Here is a 7,720-nt window from a genome sequence, read left to right on the forward strand (position 1 = left end):
TGGCATCTAGGAAACACTGATCTAACCAACGAATCAAGGACAGAAGAAATCACAAATGACAACCGTAGATTTATTGCACGAAGTGTGCTTACGTTCACTCCAAGGAAGAAAGACCATGGCCTATATGTTGTCTGTAGGGTACATCATCCTGAAACCCCGAATGGTTGGTCTAGGAGAGTACGGATCATGATCAACGTTACATGTAAGTTGGTCTTGTCTTTCCGACAATAATCATTTTATTCAGGAACAAGTAGGATAGACATATTCAGTGTCAGTTATCAAACATATCAATAACAAATTTAGTTTTGTGCTTTTTTTCTAGAACGCTATTTTATATTCAATCAATTATACAAAACGTCTAGAACAAGATATTTTATTCAACCTGATGGTTTCTATTCGTTTCATGATAAAGGTATATTCACTAGCCAAAATTATTTGTATGGTCGTATTTCATCTACAATGGAGTGTGAAACGATGTGTTATGAACTCATTGTGAGCTTGATATTGTTTTTCATTCAATTTCAATGTAAGTCAGAAAATTCACTAACATTACATATAATGAAAATGTTTCTTTTACCCCTTTCCTTTGTCTTTTACACTAAATGAACTTGAGTCAAGATGAAAAATTGTCATTTAACACAAGTCATAAGTTTCGAAGCATGAAGCTCAGATCCTTTCCTTCGTTCATTCCACACCATTCTATGTTCTACATCTTACGATGTATGTATTATATTTAATACACAGACCCTCCAACAATTGCGGACCTATCGATGCGTCGAACTTCAGATGATGCTGGCGACATCGCTGTACTATTCTCCTGTCAGGTAGATGCTCGACCCAAAGTATGTTACATCCAATGGTTCTTCAATGGATCAAGATTGGAGAATGCTTCCGATGTCACGATCAATCAGTTTGACCAACCAGGAAGTGAAACACTTAGAACAAGTACGCTGATGATAACCAATCCTAAAGAGTTCAATGAAGGAGAGTACGTATGTGAGGCCACGACACCACTTGGCAACGACAGTGACACCATCATCATTAACTTGTGTGAGTTGACAAAAATAGGCAGACAATCATATTGTTATTCTAGCCCAGGTTGGTTAACAGCAAGCGAAAAGTATTTCTTGTTTTAGAAAATAAATCATAACAATGACCAATGGGATAAGAGAGAGCCAATGGTGAAAGGTGACTTAAACACGTCAAACACACATACAGATGTAAGGAATATTTGCAAAAATCTAATCCCCAATGGTTCATGAATGGCTATTGACTTATTTTATTATATTTATGCATTCTACAAAAAAATAATAAAATCAGTAGAATACATAGGAACATATAATCGCAAAATATTGATTAACTTGCAAGAATCCAATATATTATACCTAGTAAAGAGACATGAAGGTAATGAAATCGTATAGTACACCCTGTCAACTGAGCAAACAGTTGTCTAACCACTGAATTTCAACTATACCAGTGCCCACTTCGAAGAGGTTAACCGGGTCTACATTATCAGAATATACGATGGTAATCATTAAGTAGCTATTTGGTATGCTGTTGAATAAATCCTAGTAGGTCTAATTAAAGGCAAGACAGTCATAAAGAATGTGTTTTAAAAAAAAACAAGAGTGGACCGTGTTGGACTTTGGTTCTGTAGTGAGTGGTCAATCGGCGTCCCTGGTGACAGAGTCCTCGTGAAAATCTCTAACGATTATTTAATGACCGTAAGAGCAGTAATGCCATCCTCACGTGCAGATCAGATAGTAGACCAACAGCCACGATATCCTGGTGCTGGAATGGCACGGAACTAAACAACAGCACTCGTCATCAGATCTACCAAAGTCCATCACAAGAAGACCCTGATTTCGAGTGTTCTGATCGTTTGTAACATTTCTTCAGAAGACGTTGGCAACTATCAACTATACGACGATTGGGAAAGATAGTGCGACTATATAATAGTCCTCTTATATTCTGGTATTAGCGATACACATTTTCACTAATGAACCAGATTATCTTCTTCCAAAACTGCCTTAGAGGAATAAATACTTTTTAACATAAACGTCATATTGTTGTACTTTCCTTGCGTAGTTAATAATCGCTTGACACTATTGTCGTATTGTCCTACAACCGTTAGTTAACATCAAGTCTTTGTAAATCCATATGGCCCTCCCAGATCCACCTTCTCGGCTCAATGTCTACCAAAACCACACGACATCGTCAACTCTCTTAGTTGCCTGGCTACCGGGATTCGATGGCGGGTTTCAACAGATGTTCAATCTGGAATACTGTCCAAAAAACACAGCGGCGAAGGAGGAAGAGTGCGGTGTTTTCATCAACTTGACACAACCATCCTTCAGACTAGATGGACTAAATCCATTCACCTGGTACCGGTTGACACTATGGGCAGAGAACAACGCAGGGAACAGTATCATGGTTACTGCTATGGCTTCAACAGCTCGTAAGTTTTTATAAGCAATGAGAGTGAACTGAAATCACAACAAAAAACTGTTAAATTAGCATCTTCCCTAAGCGTGTTATCAATGAACAAAATGAAAGATCTTTCTCTTCAATACGGGATAATATATACATGTATATATTTTCTTTTACAGTGGGAAACATCGCAAGAATGATTTGTTTTTTCCATAACTTTCGTTTTCTAAGTAGGTTTCTTATCTTTAATAATGCAATAAGAAGGATAACTTCTTTTTACACAAGGCTTCCAGAATAAGTTAGAGTCTCTAGTGCAGAATATAATGTTTGATTAAACAAAGCATGAACATAGTCCTGACACTTTTCCCACCATGTGCAATTTATCATGTTAACTTGTATTCAAAGTTTAATTAATGACTACAATGAAGACATAGTTTCAGTCGATGAAAATGCTTATCGACTTGATATTTTCATATTTGCTTGCATTGAAATCGAAACATCACCAACCACACTTTCTTGCTCGAGATAAAGGACCACTTATGAAATGCCATTGAATCATATTTCTGTTTCTTTTCTCAAATGTGCTTCCTTGTTGGGCATACAGCACTGCAACCAGAGAACTATGGTAAGAAAAAGGCCTTATATTAATTACATATTTTTGCTCCTCTTTTTCCTTCTCCCATAAAAACATTCACTTTCTATACACACATGTATTGGTAAAGATGGCAGTTATTACCACATGGTACGTGGATCTTGCAAATCCATCCAGAATAAATAACTTGGAAAATATTGCTCGTCTGTATAACAAAAATATAATAATTACCAATTTATTGTTCTGGGGGAATATTTGAAATGATATTTGAATAATGAAAAAAAAAACACTTTAAAGTAGATAATAAACTAACTTTCGTTGAAAACAAGACCTTTGCAAGAGTGGAAATTGGGGCATTTCAAAATTCCTTAATGCCTGCTTCCAGTTTGTTAAAATATTCATGATTTCACAAGGACATTCAAAAACGGTAAACAAATTGGCAAAATATCACACATCTTCATTCATCGTATTGCATTCATTACAGTAGGAAGTGTGACTTTACAACTCAATGATATTTGTATCAGGGTTGGATCATACTTATTTCTTTTTTTTTTCTAAACGTCGTTCACCTTTCTTCTATTTTGTAAACAATTGGCAATTGTAAACCAATATTCTGTCTCTCGATAGCACAAGTTATGTTTTTAAATATACAGTAAATTTGATCTATAATATACAAGTGTTATTGCGAGGTACATTTATTGTTCTCATATTTTTCATTCATTTTAATTTTACAGGCGTAAGCGTTACTCGAGTCAAGGAGGGACAATCGCTTCAAATATCAAACGCAAATCAGTCGTTGGCTGAAATCTGCTTCATTCGGAAGACCTCCGTAGAGAGTTGTCCCCTCCTGAATGAATCAAAGTGCATTGACCCCGGGACAGATATCAGCATTGACCCGGATGATGACGTAGTTGTGACCTATGGGAGAGGGTTATGCAGTGAACCAGCCGATATGATAGGTAATGACCTGTAGTCATTATATATATTCTTTTTCTATCCCTTAGACCTTCAGATTTGTATTGCAGATTAATAAAAAAATAATTGATGCCCAATCGATAATTAGATGGAAGTTGGGGGGGGGGCATTTTAAAGAAAGTCACATACATCTGAGGAAATGGCAGCAATGAGTGTTAATGGGATAAATTGAATAAAAACATGAGTAATGTACACAATATTGAACGATGATTATGTCCGTTACCTCAATGGTAAAAAGTAAGTTGGAGTTGGTGATGTGTGGATTACAATTTATGTGGGTCGACTGGCATTTGCGTCTGCTAATCGTGATTGACTAACACGAAGGCGCGTGACATGCACACTTGAATGAAAGAGTTAAAACTTCATGACTTAAATTGGAGCTTGGCCACTTGGAAACGGGTCATTCAACACACTGATAATTGAAGATTGAAAATGGAAATTGTTACATTTGTAGTGGATATTGTATCGCTAATACATCATCGCATTGCTTTGAATGGCCATGTGTTTACTATCAATAAACTGAGAGGTAACGTATTTTTCACCTTTTTTGCTTTAATTTTAATTTTAGATCAACCGGATCAGAAATATGTACCAAATAAGGAGGGCATTTCTTACATGACAATAGTTATTGGAGCCTTTGCCTCCTTTGGTTTCATCGTACTTATCTTACTGGGTTCGATCTACTGTACCAAACGAAAGAAAGGTAGGTATTAGACAAAATGATGATATATATATATATATATATATATATATATATATATATATATATATATATATGTGTGTGTGTGTGTGTGTGTGTGTGTATTTATATACATGTTATGAAGCATGATACGAAGTCAGTTTCACTATTCGGTGTGATTTGTTCTCTTATTCCCTACATTTTTTTTCTGGTGATTACAACATCTGTCGGAATGTCAATTTCCTCACTGCCGGTAAAGACACCGTGTGCTCCCCTACAGATTTTAAATGATTTGTATATGTGCGTTTTCAAGGGCCTTTTCCTTTCTGCCTGCTTCCTGCCAAGCATCATTTCATTTATTGTACCAATGTAAATATTGTATTTTATGTATGTGTATTATTTTATTGTATTTTAATATTTTGGTTAAATAAATTGAATTGAATTGAATTAATTTAGGGTAGGTTTCCCACAATTCTATGCATTTATACCAACACCACAATAGTCCGTTTTATCAACAGAAGGTGTGTGTGTGTGTGTTATTTTTCATAATCATTTATGTTCCATTTTCACAAATCCATGAGGTAACGAAACTTTTATGTAATTACATAACTGAGAAGAACAAGTTTTCAATACATACAAAATATAATAAACCATTCTCAATTAATAAGCGACATGAATTAAGTGTTTGGAATGAAGTTGAAATTGTGTTGTGCTTTCTCAAGTTAAGAGTGCGCGTCGGTGTCTTTTATAATTCATTGATTTTTTATGTTCTGTGAATACATAGTTTTCTTGATCGTTCATTTTCTCCTTCCACCTCTTGTTGCTTGGTTGTAGATGATCTTTTGACAATTTATGGTCTTTATTTTCTCACTGTAAATTTATCTTTCAGTTGTGATCATCTGATTTGTAGTGTGTTATCTTCCAACATCGAACAAAAACTTTATTATTATACATCATCCTTTCGAAAGGAACGAATGGTTTTAGTAATAACTATTACATTAGTGTGCTAGTTTTGGATTACAAACTGTTTGTCAGAGATACAATAACCAGTCAAGATTCCAGATTCATGTAGAATAGCAATCTGATATATAGTAAACCCATTTCAATTGTCATTTATTGTACTCATGAATTCGTGTCTTGCCTATTCTGTGCATTCCTATACAGCCAACCGAAATGCATCTCAACATCAAGTCAGTAAGGTATGTTCATCACTATGTCTTTTTGCCTTTACACGGCGCTGAATTATGTCATTATTTGATAATTTTTTCTATGTAAAAACACATTGATAACGGAAATCATTTTTTTTAATATCTGACCAAATCTGATAAAAATAATTTAAAAATTGAGTTTTGAAGGTCTGTACTACAAAAATTGAATTGTGAGTTTTCAAACTGTTTAATCATCCTCAGTATAATATATCAAATGGTTTCCTTTTTTAAGTCATTGGATATTTACGTCAATGGCTGATATTCATTTAATCGTTACTAAATAATTTACTTTAATTTTTATTACCATTAGGAACATGAACCAAACTTGTAGTCATATCATTTAATTTTGTCATTTCACGCGCTATATATTTTTCAGGAACATTGCTTTTGTTGGTTTACCGCAGGATTTAAATAATTTGTGCTTGGGTATTAGTACTTCACAACTGGACTTCACAAATATGTATGGGCTGAGTTTACATAGGGTTTCATTTTATTTTATTTTTGTAGGAGGGGAGGGAACCTATACTGAACTCGCAAAGGACAGGCCATCGCACTCTTCAGGGCCAGGTACAAGCTACTACATGGACCTAAAGCCTACCAATCCTACATCCACCACCGAAGCGACCTGTCAAGACCCGGGAGACCATGATTATGATACTCCCGATACCGTCCAAGCGCCCCGGCTTGGCACGGGAGACCATTATTATAATACTCCCGATACCATCCAAGCGCCCCGGTATGACATGGGAGACCATGACTATGATACTCCCGATGGTTATAATGATGTATATATGGATACAAACATGAATGATGGTCCAATCCTTCGGGAGAGACCTGACCATGATTACGTAGGCCCTAGTTCTTCCCCCAAGGGGTCTGAATGTCATTACGCGAATGCAGACGGGATGATGTCCGGAAGCGATTCTGATCACCATCAATATTTCAACCATGCTCCACCGGGAGAAGATGGAGATGATACTACGACTCACATTTATATGGATATGAAACCTATGCAGATGCCGTAAACTTCTCTTGGTGTGTCTTCCATGGAAGATGGCATACCGGATAAAAAAGAAGTTGCGTATACCAACACATGAAAAATTATAGCAATTTGCGAGTAAAAAAACGAGGGTATTTCATTCTTTCGTACGAAATACGCAAATGTCAATCACCTTAACTTTCTTCTGAATGGAAGTGAAATCTCAGGTAAAAAAATGAAAATAAAGTATGCCCAAAACGCTAGAGATAGAAATATTAAACATAAACATCTACCTTAAATGCTCGACTCATCAAAAGAGAGGCACGTTAATAATTATAAGCTGAATGCGAAATTAATATTCCTGTCAGAGAGTCAGCATATTCCATCCGTTTGTAGGATTCGATTTCTTCATGTAGTACACAATTTGCAAATTTGATTAAATGATCGTCTCATTTGATGCTACATATTGAAACTTTTGGAACTACATGTAGTATATGTCTGATTAAAAAAACATGTCAGCGCTTTTATAACACTTTTTACACGTAAGGATCGTATGTGTCTCATGTAACTTTATCAAGTTTACAATAAAAGTAATTCCATCCGTATCCGTATCAATTTACAGTGACAAATACATTTTTTCTACAAATTTCCTAACAAGAAAAAAAAAAGATTATGGCATTTTTTTCATTTATTTAGACACACTTGTTTTCTGTATAGAAACCCGTCGATTGTACATCTTTAGTTATAGCGTAAAGTAAAACATGCAGATGATAAATATGTATTGTGTTGTTGCACAAGTATTAAACATGTACAGAACCAAAAATATTTTGTCTAATTAACCGACGGATTTCAAACTT

At 35.3% G+C, this 7,720-nt stretch overlaps 1 long non-coding RNA gene across 1 annotated transcript; it reads left to right on the forward strand.

Annotated features, from left to right (window-relative positions):
- Positions 1 to 4,640: 4,640 nt before the first annotated feature.
- Positions 4,641 to 6,960, forward strand: LOC121420126. The gene is made up of 3 exons (XR_005970706.1): positions 4,641 to 4,700; positions 5,841 to 5,875; positions 6,392 to 6,960. It is a non-coding gene; the product is annotated as an uncharacterized LOC121420126 (long non-coding RNA).
- Positions 6,961 to 7,720: the final 760 nt, after the last annotated feature.

The sequence above is a fragment of the Lytechinus variegatus genome, chromosome 8 (assembly GCF_018143015.1).
Source record: "Lytechinus variegatus isolate NC3 chromosome 8, Lvar_3.0, whole genome shotgun sequence".
Lineage (NCBI taxonomy): Eukaryota > Metazoa > Echinodermata > Echinoidea > Temnopleuroida > Toxopneustidae > Lytechinus > Lytechinus variegatus.